The sequence below is a fragment of the Vespa crabro genome, chromosome 13 (genome assembly GCF_910589235.1).
Source record: "Vespa crabro chromosome 13, iyVesCrab1.2, whole genome shotgun sequence".
Classification (NCBI taxonomy): Eukaryota; Metazoa; Arthropoda; class Insecta; order Hymenoptera; family Vespidae; genus Vespa; species Vespa crabro.
The window spans coordinates 5,351,783-5,367,162 of record NC_060967.1 but is presented as its reverse complement, the minus strand read 5'-3'; the positions used below and the strand labels follow the sequence as shown (position 1 = coordinate 5,367,162).

Below are 15,380 nucleotides of genomic sequence, written 5' to 3'. Positions count from 1 at the left end.
CGTTGGAACGCACGCCTATGCCTGGACACCGCCTTCTTCTGTGTCGTTAATGCTGACGTCCACCACGGGTTGGACTTCCGATGGGCCTTTTTCCGTGGCATCGATTCAGAGCACGCAGTTTGTAGATCACTTGTGAGCGCATTAGCTCGTGCCTCTACCTCAGAAGCCGATCCTAGTTTACTTCCCTCCAGCCTCGCCGTGGAAAGAGAGAGAAGACCCTCAGCGAAAAAGTCCCAGTCGGCTCTCCTGGTGTTGAACCTCCTGTTCCCCGACCCCCGAGCGCCCCCCCTCGACACGGTTCAGTCTTCGGGGGTTGTAACACGATATCTATTGAGTTGTGGTCGCTGGACGTCCATCCCGATCTAACTTTCCATTGGCCGATGAATCGGCTCATGGTTTGTGACGAGAGGGTAACATCGATATATGAGGAGCCTCTCGTCGTCCAGAATGTGGGGAGCTGCTTGACGTCGTTGATTACCTTTAATCCGGATGCCCGGATGAGGGTTTCTAATTTCGAACCTCTCTCATCGGTGCTCTGAGGGCCCCATAGAGGTGATCGCGCATTGGCGTCCAGCGAAATTATTACTCTCTCCCCCCTTAGAGCACGAAGTACCGTATCCGGGTGCCTATGGTGCTCCTCTATTTCGTCGCTAAATTGAAAATAATGCGAAACGACGTAGAAAGGGAAGCCGGGTGCTTGCACTTCCGCACATACGCAGTTCGGGGTGCTGAGCTGCGAGATGAAAAGCAACGCGAAATTCGGGTTGGTCGCCGCGATAGCAGACCATGGTCTCTCGTCCCGAGTGGCCGCTAGTCTAGTTACGCTGCCTAGACCGATAATCTCGTATCCTGTCTCATGCTTTTGGACGTATGGCTCCTGCTGGAGTAATACATCTAAGCGTTTATCGTTGATCAGTTCGCGGACTTCTCCCGTTACCGTCCTCGAGCGCCCCATATTAAGCTGCAGGAGGTGGATTTTTGGAAACGCACGGTTGGTGTGGGGGGGGGATTGGACGATGGTGGTCGTGTCGATTTCGCTTATCGTGGCACAAGGCTCGGCGAAGGTGACTCGCGGTGCTTTGGGTTCGGTGTTCACTCTTGTGACACCATTGATTTCCTGGGTTACGCCTATATCTGTTTCTTCGGGTTGTTCAAACGGGGCCTCGCCTATTTCAGTAGTCGCTTCCGATTCTAGGGGTATAACTATACTTTCCCCGACTTGATCTATGTCGATCTCTACAATAGGTGGTAGGGGGTTATTCTATTCGCTGCGCGTCTTGTGTTATTACGTAGGTTATTATTTTTCGTGAAGGCTGGGGGCGTATGTTCTGTTTCTGGGAGGGTTTGCGGGGATTGCGCGCGGACATACGCTCGTGTTCGCGGGCGCGTGGAAACCGGTTCTCTGTCTATTTTAGATTCTGCTTGCCTATCGTTCGGACTGGAAGGGCCGATTTCGCGTATTTCGTCTATCTCTATGTTCCCGGTTAGATTATCTTCGATGATCGTTTGCTTGGCCTTGGAAGATGGCCGTGGCAAAACCCTATCACACCTCTCTAATACGATAATAGCCTCTTGAAGATTGGCTAACACCTGATGCAGTCCGGGTTGTGCGGGGCAAGGAACGCAGTGGGGGGTCGCGCGGTCAGTAGCCTTGGACGACGTTCGGGCACTCAACCGGCGGGTTGCTGCGTTCCTATGCTGCCCTACGCCGGAAGTGCATCCACTCGTCGTCTTCGGGGGCGCGCATGCCGCATTGAGCGATGCTATGCGCGAACTTCTCCTGATCACGTTAACCGCCCCTGGTAAAGCCTCCACCCGGAGATTCGAACGGGAGGCTATTTTACCTCCGGAATATTTTTCCCCACGGACAACCATCATGATGTATACGGAAGCAACTTCTTAATTGAACATAAGGAAAGAAGTTGCGAAGAAGACTTTAGCTGGAAAAAAAAAAAAAAAAAAAAAAAAAGATGGGAAGAATACTTATGTATTCTTCCATTAATGGTGGGCGGAGGTGCGATGACCGTAGCGATATCGAAATGAACATACTGCGACGAGGGAAGAAAAAAAAAAAAAAAAAAAAAAATATTCTTAGTCCGATAGTCGCATTGCTTCCAAGCCCCAAAAGCAACGTTTACGTACTCTAAATAATTTACTCTAATTATCCGATTTTTATACTAAGTTCAATAGTCGCATTACTTTAAAAAAAAAAAAAATAAAAAAAAAAAAAAATTTTTCTAAGTCCGATAGTCGCATTGCTTTCGAAACTTAAGAGCAATATTATGCCCGAAGGCTAAACCATCGTCCTAGAATTTTTCTAAGTGCGATAGTCGCATTGCTTTCAAGTCTCGAGAACAATTAAGCTCGTAGGCTATGCCGACTATTTTCTAAGTTCAATAGTCGCAATGCTTTTAGCTTTTAAATCAACATAAGCCCGCAGGCTATACCGACTATATAATTTTAAGTGCAATAGTCGCATTGCTTTCGGTTTCAAAAGGAACATTTTTCTCAGTATGCGGTCATAGAACACGTCCACCATTAATTTTGAGAAGTTCCAACTTGGCTGCGTGTTTTAGTTTGTCGAAGAACCAGTATTTTCAAAATTTTTAAAATTTTGGAAAATTTCCAAAAAATTTTTAAAGTCACGGGCGACAAGGTCTATAGGGCCGTGCCTGAGGCCCCCGGGCGACAGGGCCCGTAGAGCCGTGCCTGAAGTGTTTCCCGCGTTTTCTAATTTTTAGGTTAGAGTGCCGCAGGTGTGCCAACTGTTAATAATTAAAATAGCATGCAGTCATAAGTAGATAGGGACAGAGGGAATCTCGTTAATCCATTCATGCGCGTCACTAATTAGATGACGAGGCATTTGCTATTTTTTTTTTTTATACAAGGAGGAAATGCATTACGCATACCATCAGACTAGGTCTTCCGGTTATGTGGGACTACAATAGATGCTACCCACTAAAACCTCCTTGTCACCGCTTTCTTGCCCGTTGCGGGTTTGGATCTTGTGGGGAACGGGTACCCCTGGAGATTGAAGATGTTACCCTATTCCGCTTCTATTCTTCACTGATGTCTTCGTGATCCAGGAACGTGACACAGTTGTTCTTGTGTTAAATATTCTGAAGGCGTGAAGACCACCTATTATTACTCTGGAGGATATTATTTTTAAATCACTCTTCTTGATTAACTTCTTGTCCAGCAGGTTTTTAGCAGAACGCGAACTCCATACTCCGCGGTTATTAAGAGTGATACCAAAGACATTAACATCCTTAGCCCGGTACCGCTCTTTAATAAGTTGTATCATTTCCGCGTCATTGTATTTGGAGGATTTATTTGCGTCCGCGTGATCAAGATCATACTTATCACTTATTATTTGCGGATCCAGCACAAAGCATTCCCTTTCTTTAGTCGCCACGATGTCTGGAATTTTAATTCCTTGAGACGTCCTGATTTTCGGCGTCTCTTCCACTGTGAAGTTGTTTCTCCTAAGCTTCTCGACCATATACTGGGAAACACAATCATGCCTCCGGATTCTAGCATCGTGGTTACGATGGCACTGTTGCAGGATATGGTTTTGTGTTTCAACACACCCACATCCAGCACGGCATGTACGATCTTTTGCTCTGCCACGTGAGGTTCGAGACTTTGTAGGTAGCGCATTAATTCGTAACCTACACGAGTTTACATAGTCTCTCCCGTTTAGAAATTTCGTGCCATCTGAAATCCAGTCATGTTGGTTTAAGACGTTTCTAGAATCCTCTAGTGCTTTCCCATCAATAGACCCAGCAAGCTTACCTCGCCACATTCTCTTCAGATCCTCTTGGCACCTAATCCAGAGATCACCACTCTGTAGCCTCTTATCACATACACATTCTTCCTTTTCGAGGAATCCTTCTGCGATATCGCCGATAATAAATTCAGTTCTTCTTAGCTTTGTGATTTTGGCTCGTCTTAAAAGCGGAGCTCGAAATCTCAAGGAGGGGATACTGAGTCCCCCATCTTGTTTATCGGCATGGAAGTAAGCATTAGGACAATCTGATGGTAAGTGGAGCCACTTTCTCACAGCAGCTCTAATGTCGCGATCTATTGATCGAAGGAGACCAATCCGTATCGCGCCAACTGTAAGAAGATAGTACAAAGATGGTATTATACATATTCGTAGTATCCAAAGCCTCTGTTGAGGCTTGAGCGGAGCTTTACATAGCCTTTGTATTTTCTCCTTTAATATGTCTCTAATGTTCACATCCACCCGTCCCTCAGGTGTAAAGGGAACACCTAGATATCTAAACTCATCAGTTCTTTTGAGCGTTGGGATTCCTTGATCCATTATCCTGAAGATTTGTGTTGCGTCAATAGCAGTCTTCTTCTGTTTTCCAAGTGCTGTTATGGCTATAGAGCATGATTTCTGGGCATTGATCTTTAGTTCTACATTGGACAGGTAATTCCCCACGCAATCGAGCAGATGTTGTAGTCCAGCAGTAGTAGTAGCCATAATTATCAGATCGTCAACGAAGGCAAGGATGTTCAGTGTCATGCCAGAGATCTTGACTCCAATTCCCTCCGGCAGGCTCTTTATCATATCATCAATTATGAAATTAAATAACAAGGGTGATAAGGAGTCACCTTGTTTTACCCCACAAGACGGATGTATGGGGTCAGAGAGCCACCCGCCATAATCAAAACGGGTGACACTCTTCCTATACACCGATGAGATGTATCGAACCATAGGTGGTGGTAATCCCTTTGCCTTCATGACTCCTTCTAGTGCTCTGTAGGACACATAGTCAAAAGCTTTGGCACCATCTAATGAAGCCATGTATAGTTGGCCTACTGAACTCATTGTGTACCTTAAGGCTAAGTCCAGTAGGCAGGTGTTATCACTACAGCCGTCTGTGTCTCTAAACGCTCTTTGCCTGCTGTCAATGTGGACCTTTTTCAGCCTATTAGCCAACACTTTGTGGAATGACCTTACTAGGACCGGAGCTATGGTCAGAGGTCTTAGTTGACCAGGATCCAATACCTCTTTCTTTTTCGGTATGAATATAGTCCTAGATTCCAGGAGATGTTCAGGAATACTCTCGCAGATCAAGAAGATGTTGTAGATCCGCAGGAGTATTTCTAGTGGAATCTCTTTTGCTTCTTTAATCGTCATTCCGTCTGGACCAGGAGAAGAACTGTTTGATGGAAAGGATGATTTAATTTCATCAATACCAATGGGATTCCATAGTGCATCCATAGTATCTTCATTCATCGGGAGCTCGGGTGAACAATGCTTTTCGTTAGTGAATACTGCACGCCAATAGGGTTCCATCGCATCACGAGTCAGACAATTTTGGCAATCTAATAGTTGTTCGTTTTCTATTGCTCTCCAGCATCTACCTCTGTCTTTTTCCCATAGCTGTTGACATCTGGCATAATTTATTTTCCTCTGTCTCTTCTTAGACAGACTTGGGCCTTCGCTTGCTTCCCTAACAACCTTCGCCCCCCGACGTTGGGGTGGAAACGTATCATGTACGTAAGAGGCTACCAGATCTTTAAGCCCATTAACATGTAAGCCTTGAATGCTGTTCCATATCATATTGAGTCGACTTACATTAAACTTTGGATATTCTCCAACGTCCAGTGGTTGCAAGGATGCTAGGAAGTTTCTTATGTCAATACTAAAGTCATCGGACGATGTAGTCTGATTTTCTGGAGTCTGTATGTCAGACTCATGATGTTGTTCCCTAATTTCGGCTAGGAATCTCTCAACCATTGCCTTGTAATTTGCCCGTCTCCTATATCCCTTTATAGCATCAACAGTTCTCTCCGGAAAGTATGGTCCGAGAGCCTGGTTGATATTTACTCTCTTCTCTTGGCTTTCAGCCTCAAAGATGATTTGCGCCTCTTTCCGCGCCAATAACCTGCCTTCTTCCTGCAGCCATCTAGCTTTATTGCCGAGGCAACCTAGCTTGTGTTCTTCGTACCAGTTTTTGTGTGCGTGATTGTAATGCACACTTCGTCCTCTCTTACTTCCGAATTCCCTGGTGCATCCAGGAAATTCGCAAACATAGCTTTCAGGTTCCACCTCACTTATTTGGTCCCTTGGGTCAGAGGACCCAGGGTTATTAGTGTTCAACCGAGGCACTCTTTTGTATTTTGGACCAATAAAAATTTTTGGAGTTTGAGGGGCTGGTAACCCCAAAAACACCCTGCCAGTGCCCCGTTAGCCATACACTATAATTAGCAGTGTATGTTACCAACTCTCACCACGAGGCGGGGGGGTTGGACTTAAGAGAGTCATAGTTACTCCCGCCGTTTACCCGCGCTTGCTTGAATTTCTTCACGTTGACATTCAGAGCACTGGGCAGAAATCACATTGCGTCAACACCCGTGAGGGCCATCGCAATGTTTTGTTTTAATTAGACAGTCGGATTCCCCTAGTACGTGCCAGTTCTGAGCTGAGCGTTGAATGGCGGCCGAAGAGGACGACCACGACGGGGCTATCCGCCAGGAAGCCTCACAGCAAGGAAGATCCGCGGGAGGCCAAGGCACGGGACCGAGCTCGGATCCCAGTACCGTAACCGGAACTGTTCACCTCGCCCAGGCCCGGCACGTCAGCCAGACCCGCTTCCCTACCAAGCCCGACACGCCCCGCACCACAGAGGCAATCCTTATACCGAAGTTACGGATCCAATTTGCCGACTTCCCTTACCTACATTAGTCTATCGACTAGAGGCTCTTTACCTTGGAGACCTGCTGCGGATATGGGTACGAACCGGCGCGACATCCCCACGTGGCCCACTCCTTCTCTGTTATATTCTTGTTATATTCTTCATTCTGCATCGATAGAATATAAAATCAATGAAATAGAACGAGATTTCAACTTTTCGTTTTTCGACGATACGCGTATATGAGCGAAAAATCGTATATACGTTATGAAGCACTGTTAATACTTTGATTCCCATATAAAATAGATGTTTGATCTTATGAAATGCAATGTTCTGAATCGATTGGAAACATTGTTCAAACTGTGGCCGAAGTATTATTAAAGATTAAACGATTTTATTTCGCATATGCTGAAATTCGCGAATGACGATAAGGTTTTTCGACAATTATCATATGAACACGCGTATTAAATCATAGTAAAAACGTTATATTCTTTATATATTCTTTATTCTGCATCGATAGAATATAAAATCATAGAAATTGAACGAGATTTCAACTTTTCGTTTTTCAAAGGTACGCGTATATGTGCGAAAAATCGTATATACGATATGAAGCAATGTTAAAAACTTTGATTCCAATATAAAATAGATGTTTGATCTTATGAAATGCAATGTTCTGGAACGATTGGTAACATTTTTCAAACTGTGGACGAAGTATTATTAAAGATTTCACGATTTTATTTCGCATATACTGAAATTCGCGAAATTCGATAAAATTTTCCGACAATTATCATATGAACACGCGTATTTAAACATAGCAAGAACGTTATATTCTTGTTATATTCTTTATTCTGAGTCGACAGAATATAAAATCAATGTAATTGAACAAGATTTCAACTTTTCGTTTTTCGACGATACGCGTATATGAGCGAAAAATCGTATATACGTTATAAAGCAATGTTAAATAATTTGATTCCAATATAAAATAGATGTTTGATCTTATGAAATGCAATGTTCTGAATCGATTGGTAACATTTTTCAAACTGTGGCCGAAGTATTATTAAAGATTTCACGATTTTATTTCGCATATACTGAAATTCGCGAATGTCGATAAGGTTTTTCGACAATTATCATATGAACACGCGTATTAAATCATAGTAAAAACGTTATATTCTTTATATATTCTTTATTCTGCATCGATAGAATATAAAATCATAGAAATTGAACGAGATTTCAACTATTTGTTTTTCAAAGGTACTCGTATATGTGCGAATAATATTATATACGATATGAAAAAATATTAAAAACTTTGATTCCAATATAAAATAGATGCTTGATCTGAGGAAATGCAATGTTCTGTATCGATTCGAATCAATTTTCAAAATGTGGCACAAGGATTATTAAGATTACACTATTTTACCTTCTCATATACCGAAATTCGCATATGTCGATTAGGTTTTTCGACAATTATCATATGAAAACGCGTATTTAAACGTAGTAACAACGTTAAATTCTTGTTATATTCCTTATTCTGCATCGATGGAATATAAAAACAATGAAATTGAACAAGATTTCAACTTTTCGTTTTTTGACGACACGCTTATATGAGCCTAAAATCGCATATACGATATGAAGCAATGTTAGAATCTTTGATTCAAATATTAAATAGATGTTTGATCTTAGGTAATGCAATGTTCTGCATCGATTGGATACATTATTCAAACTGTGGCACAAGGATTATTAAGATTTCACGATTTTATCTTCGCATATACCGAAATTCGCGTATGTCGATTGTGTTTTTCTACAATTATCATATGAAGACGCGTATTTAAACATAGTAAAAACGTTATATTATTGTTATATTCTTTATTCTGCATCGATAGAATATAAAATCAATGAAATTGAACGAGATTTCAACTTTTCGTTTTTCAAAGGTACGCGTATATGTGCGAAAAATCGTATATACGATATGAAGCAATGTTAAAAACTTTGATTCCAATATAAAATAGATGTTTGATCTTATGAAATGCAATGTTCTGGAACGATTGGTAACATTTTTCAAACTGTGGACAAAGTATTTTTAAAGATTTCACGATTTTATTTCGCATATACTGAAATTCGCGAAATTCGATAAAATTTTCCGACAATTATCATATGAACAGGCGTATTTAAACATAGCAAGAACGTTATATTCTTGTTATATTCTTTATTCTGAGTCGACAGAATATAAAATCAATGTAATTGAACAAGATTTCAACTTTTCGTTTTTCGACGATACGCGTATATGAGCGAAAAATCGTATATACGTTATAAAGCAATGTTAAATAATTTGATTCCAATATAAAATAGATGTTTGATCTTATGAAATGCAATGTTCTGAATCGATTGGTAACATTTTTCAAACTGTGGCCGAAGTATTATTAAAGATTTCACGATTTTATTTCGCATATACTGAAATTCGCGAATGTCGATAAGGTTTTTCGACAATTATCATATGAACACGCGTATTAAATCATAGTAAAAACGTTATATTCTTTATATATTCTTTATTCTGCATCGATAGAATATAAAATCATAGAAATTGAACGAGATTTCAACTATTTGTTTTTCAAAGGTACTCGTATATGTGCGAATAATAATATATACGATATGAAAAAATATTAAAAACTTTGATTCCAATATAAAATAGATGCTTGATCTGAGGAAATGCAATGTTCTGTATCGATTCGAATCAATTTTCAAAATGTGGCACAAGGATTATTAAGATTACACTATTTTACCTTCTCATATACCGAAATTCGCATATGTCGATTAGGTTTTTCGACAATTATCATATGAACACGCGTATTTAAACATAGTAAAAACAATATATTATTGTTATACTCTTTATTCTGCATCGATAGAATATAAAATCAATGAAATTGAACGAGATTTCAACTTTTCGTTATTGGACAACACGCGTATATGAGCGAAAAATCGTATATACGATATGAAGCATTGTTAGAAACTTTGATTCCAATATAAAATACATGTTTGATCTTAGGAAATGCAATGTTCTGTATCGATTGGAAACATTTTTCAAACTGTGGCACAAGGATTATTAAGATTTCACGATTTTATCTTCGCATATACCGAAATTCGCGTAAGTCGATTAAGTTTTTCTACAATTATCATATGAACACGCGTATTTAAACATAGTAAAAACGATATATTATTGTTATATTCTTTATTCTGCATCGATAGAATATAAAATCAATGAAATTGAACGAGATTTCAACTTTTCGTTTTTCGACGACACGCGTATATGAGCGAAATATCGTATATACGATATGAAGCTAGGTTAGAAACTTTGATTCCAATATAAAATACATGTTTGATCTTAGGAAATGCAATGTTCTGTATCGATTGGAAACACTTTTCAAACTGTGGCACAAGGATTATTAAGATTTCACGATTTTATGTTCTCATATACCGAAATTCGCGTATGTCGATTAGGTGTTTCGACAATTATCATATGAAAAAGCGTATTTAAACGTAGTAACAACGTTAAATTCTTGTTATATTCTTTATTCTGCATCGATAGAATATAAAATCAATGAAATTGAACGAGATTTCAACTTTTCGTTTTTCGACGATACGCGTATATGAGAGAATAATATTATATACGATATGAAACAATGTTAAAAACTTTGATTCCAATATAAAATAGATGTTTGATCTGAGGAAATGCAATGTTCTGTATCGATTCGAAACAATTTTCAAAATGTGGCACAAGGATTATTAAGATTATACTATTTTACCTTCTCATATACCGAAATTCGCGTATGTTGATTAGGTTTTTCGAAAATTATCATATGAGAAAGCGTATTTAAACATAGTAACAACGTTATATTCTTGTTATATTCTTTTTCAGTCGACAGAATTTAAAATCAATGTAACTGAACAAGATTTCAACTTTTCGTTTTTCGACGATACGCGTATATGTGCGAAAAAGCGTGTATACGATATGAAGCAATGTTAAAAACTTTGATTCCAATATAAAATAGATGTTTGATCTTATGAAATGCAATGTTCTGAATCGATTGGTAATATTTTTCAAACTGTGGCAGAAGTGTTATTAAAGATTTCACTAGTTTATCTTCGCATATACCGATATTCGCGAATTTCGAATAGGTTTTTCGATAATTATCATATGAAAACGCATATTAACCCATAGTAAAAACGTTATATTCTTGTTATATTCTTTATTCTGCATCGATAGAATATAAAATCAGTGATATTGAACGAGATTTCAACTTTTCGTTTTTGACGATACTCGTATATGAGCGCCAATTCGTATATTCGTAATGAAACAATGTTAAAAACTATGATTCCAATATAAAATAGATGTTTGATCTTATGAAATGCAATGTTCTGAATCGACTGGTGACATTTTTCAAACTGTGGCACAAGTATTATTAAAGATTTCACCATTTTATCTTCGAATATACCGAAATTAGCATATGTCGATTACGTTTTTCGATAATTATCATATGAAAACTCTTATTTAAACTAAGTATAAACGTTATATTCTTGTTATATTCTTTATTCAGCATCGATAGAATATAAAATTAATGAAATTGAACGAGATTTCAACTTTTCTATTTTACGACGATACGCGTATATGAACGAAAAATCGTGTATACGATATGAAACAATGTTAAATACTTTGATTCCAATATAAAATAGAAGTTTGATCCTATGAAATGCAATTTTCTGAATCGAATGGTAACATTTTTCAAAATGTGGCACAAGTATTATTAAAGATTACACGATTTTATCATCGCAAATACCGATATTCGCGTATGTTGTTAACGTTTTTGACAATTATCATATGAACACGCGTATTTAATCATATTAAAAACGTTATATTCCAGTTATATTCTTTATTCTGCATCGAGAGAATATAAAATCAATGAAATTGAACGAGATTTCAAATTTTCGTTTTTGGACGACACGCGTATATGAGCGAAAAATCGTATATACGATATGAAGCATTGTTAGAAACTTTGATTCCAATATAAAATACATGTTTGATCTTAGGAAATGCAATGTTCTGTATCGATTGGAAACATTTTTCAAACTGTGGCACAAGGATTATTAAGATTTTACGATTTTATCATCGCATATACCGAAATTCGCGTATGTCGATTAGGTTTTTCGACAATTATCATATGAAAAAGCGTATTTACACATAGTAACAACGTTATATTCTTGTTATATTCCTTATTCTGCATCGATAGAATATAAAATCAATGAAATTGAACGAGATTTCAACTTTTCGTTTTTGGACGACACGCGTATATGAGCGAAAAATCGTATATACGATATTAAGCAATGTTAGAAACTTTGATTCCAATATAAAATACATGTTTGATCTTAGGAAATGCAATGTTCTGTATCGATTGGAAACATTTTTTAAACTGTGGCTCAAGGATTATTAAGATTTCACGATTTTATGTTCTCATATACCGAAATTCGTGTATGTCGATTCGGTTTTTCGTCAATTATCATTTGAAAAAGCGTATTTAAACATATTAACAACGTTATATTCTTATTATATTCTTTATTCTGCATCGATAGAATATAAAATCAATGAAATTGAACGAGATGTTTACTTTCCGCTTTTCGACCATACGGGTATAGGAGGGACAAATCGTATATACGATATGAATGAATGTTAAATGCTTTGATTCCAATATAAAATAGATGTTTCATCTTATGAATTGCAATGTCCTGATTCGATTGGTGTCTTTTCTCAAACTGTGACACAAGCATAATTAATTGTTTCACGATTTTATTTTCGCGTACGTCGATTATGCATTTCGACAATTACCATATGAAAACGCGTATTTGAACATAGTAAAAACGGTAAATTCTTGTTATATTCTTTATTCTGCGTCGATTGAATATAATATCAATGAAATTGAACGAGATTTCATCTTTTCGTTTTTCGACAATACTCGTATATGAGCGAAAAATCGTATATACGATATGAAACAATGTTAAAAACTTTGATTCCAATATAAATTAGATGTTTGATCTCATGAAATGCAATTTTCTGAATCGATCCGTAACTCTTTTCAAACTGTGGCGCAAGTATTATTAAAGATACACGAATTTATCTTCGCATAAACGGAAATTCGCGAATGTCGATTACGTTTTTCGACAATTATCATATGAAAACTCTTATTTAAACTTAGTATAAACGTTATATTCTTGTTATATTCTTTATTCAGCATCGATAGAATATAAAATTTATGAAATTGAACGAGATTTCAACTTTTCGTTTTTCGACGATACGCGTATATGAGCGAAAAATCGTATATACGTAATGAAGCAATGTTAAAAACTTTGATTCCAATATAAAGTAGATGTTTGATCTTATGAAATGCAATTCTCTGAACCGATTTGTAACATTTTTCAAAATTTGGCACAAGTATCATTAAAGATTAAACGATTTTAACTTCGCATGTACCAAATTCGCGTATGTTGATTACGTTTTTCGACAATAATCATATGAAAAAGCGTATTTAAACATAGTAACAACGTTATATTCTTGTTATATTCTTTATTCTACTTCGTTAGAATATAAAATCAATGAAATTGAACGAGATATCAACTTTTCGTTTTTGGACGACACGCGTATATGAGCGAAAAATCGTATATACGATATGAAGCAATGTTAGAAACTTTGATTCCAATATAAAATACATGTTTGATCTTAGGAAATGCAATGTTCTGTATCGATTGGAAACATTTTTCAAACTGTGGCACAAGGATTATTAAGATTTCACGTTTTTATCTTCGCATATACCGAAATTCGCGTATGTCGATCAAGTTTTTCTACAATTATCATATGAACACGCGTATTTAAACATAGTAAAAACGTTATATTATTGTTATATTCTTTATTCTGCATCGATAGAATATAAAATCAATGAAATTGAACGAGATTTCAACTTTTCGTTTTTCGACGATACGCGTATATGAGCGAATAATATTATATACGATATGAAACAATGTTAAAAACTTTGATTCCAATATAAAATAGATGTTTGATCTGAGGAAATGCAATGTCCTGTATCGATTCGAAACAATTTTCAAAATGTGGCACAAGGATTATTAAGATTACACTATTTTACCTTCTCATATACCGAAATTCGCGTATGTTGATTAGGTTTTTCGAAAATTATCATATGAGAAAGCGTATTTAAACATAGTAACAACGTTATATTCTTGTTATATTCTTTTTTGAGTCGACAGAATTTAAAATCAATGTAACTGAACAAGATTTCAACTTTTCGTTTTTCGACGATACGCGTATATGTGCGAAAAAGCGTGTATACGATATGAAGCAATGTTAAAAACTTTGATTCCAATATAAAATAAATTTTGATCTTATGAAATGCAATGTTCTGAATCGATTGGTAATATTTTTCAAACTGTGGCAGAAGTGTTATTAAAGATTTCACTAGTTTATCTTCGCATATACCGATATTCGCGAATTTCGAATAGGTTTTTCGATATTTATCATATGAAAACGCATAATAACCCATAGTTAAATCGTTATATTCTTGTTATATTCTTTATTCTGCATCGATAGAATATAAAATCAATGATATTGAACGAGATTTCAACTTTTCGTTTTTCGACGATAATCGTATATGAGCGCAAATTCGTATATTCGTAATGAAACAATGTTAAAAACTTTGATTCCAATATAAAATTGATGTTTGATCTTATGAAATGCAATGTTCTGAATCGACTGGTGACATTTTTCAAACTGTGGCACAAGTATTATTAAAGATTTCACCATTTTATCTTCGAATATACCGAAATTCGCATATGTCGATTACGTTTTTCGATAATTATCATATGAAAACTCTTATTTAAACTAAGTATAAACGTTATATTCTTGTTATATTCTTTATTCAGCATCGATAGAATATAAAATTAATAAAATTGAACGAGATTTCAACTTTTCGTTTATCGACGATACGCGTATATGAGCGAAAAATCGTATATACGTAATGAAGCAATGTTAAATATTTTGATTCCAATATAAAATAGATGTTTGATCTTATGAAATGCAATGTTCTGAATCGATTGGTAACATTATTCAAACTGTGGCACAAGTATTATTAAAGATTTCACGATTTTATCTTCATATATACTGAAATTCGCGTATGTCGATTAGGTTTTTGGTCAATTATCATATGAAAATGCGTATTTAAACATAGTAAAAAAGTTTTATTCTTGTTATATTCTTTATTCTGCATCGATGGAATATAAAATCAATGAAATTGAATGAGATTTCAACTTTTCGTTTTTCGACGATACGCGTATATGAGCGAATAATATTATATACGATATGAAACAATGCTAAAAACTTTGATTCCAATATAAAATAGATGTTTGATCTGAGGAAGTGCAATGTTCTGTATTGATTGGAAACAATTTTCAAATTGTGGCATAAGTATTATTAAGTTTACACTATTTTATCTTCTCATATACCGAAATTCGCGTATGTCGATTAGGTTTTTCGACAATTATTACATGAAAAAGGGTATTTAAACATAGTAACAACGTTATATTCTTGTTATATTCTTTATTTTGCATCGATAGAATTCAAAATCAATGAAATTCAACGAGATTTCGAATTTCCTTTTACGACGATACGCGTACAAGATC

General features: G+C 36.6%; 1 long non-coding RNA gene across 1 annotated transcript; it reads right to left on the bottom strand.

Moving 5' to 3' along the window:
- Nucleotides 1–2,793: 2,793 nt before the first annotated feature.
- On the bottom strand, nt 2,794–6,775 carry LOC124428724. Its single transcript, XR_006943267.1, has 4 exons — nt 6,271–6,775; nt 6,189–6,191; nt 4,905–4,907; nt 2,794–2,866 (listed from the first exon to the last, which is right to left on the bottom strand). It is a non-coding gene; the product is annotated as an uncharacterized LOC124428724 (long non-coding RNA).
- Between the last annotated feature and the right edge of the window lie 8,605 nt (nt 6,776–15,380).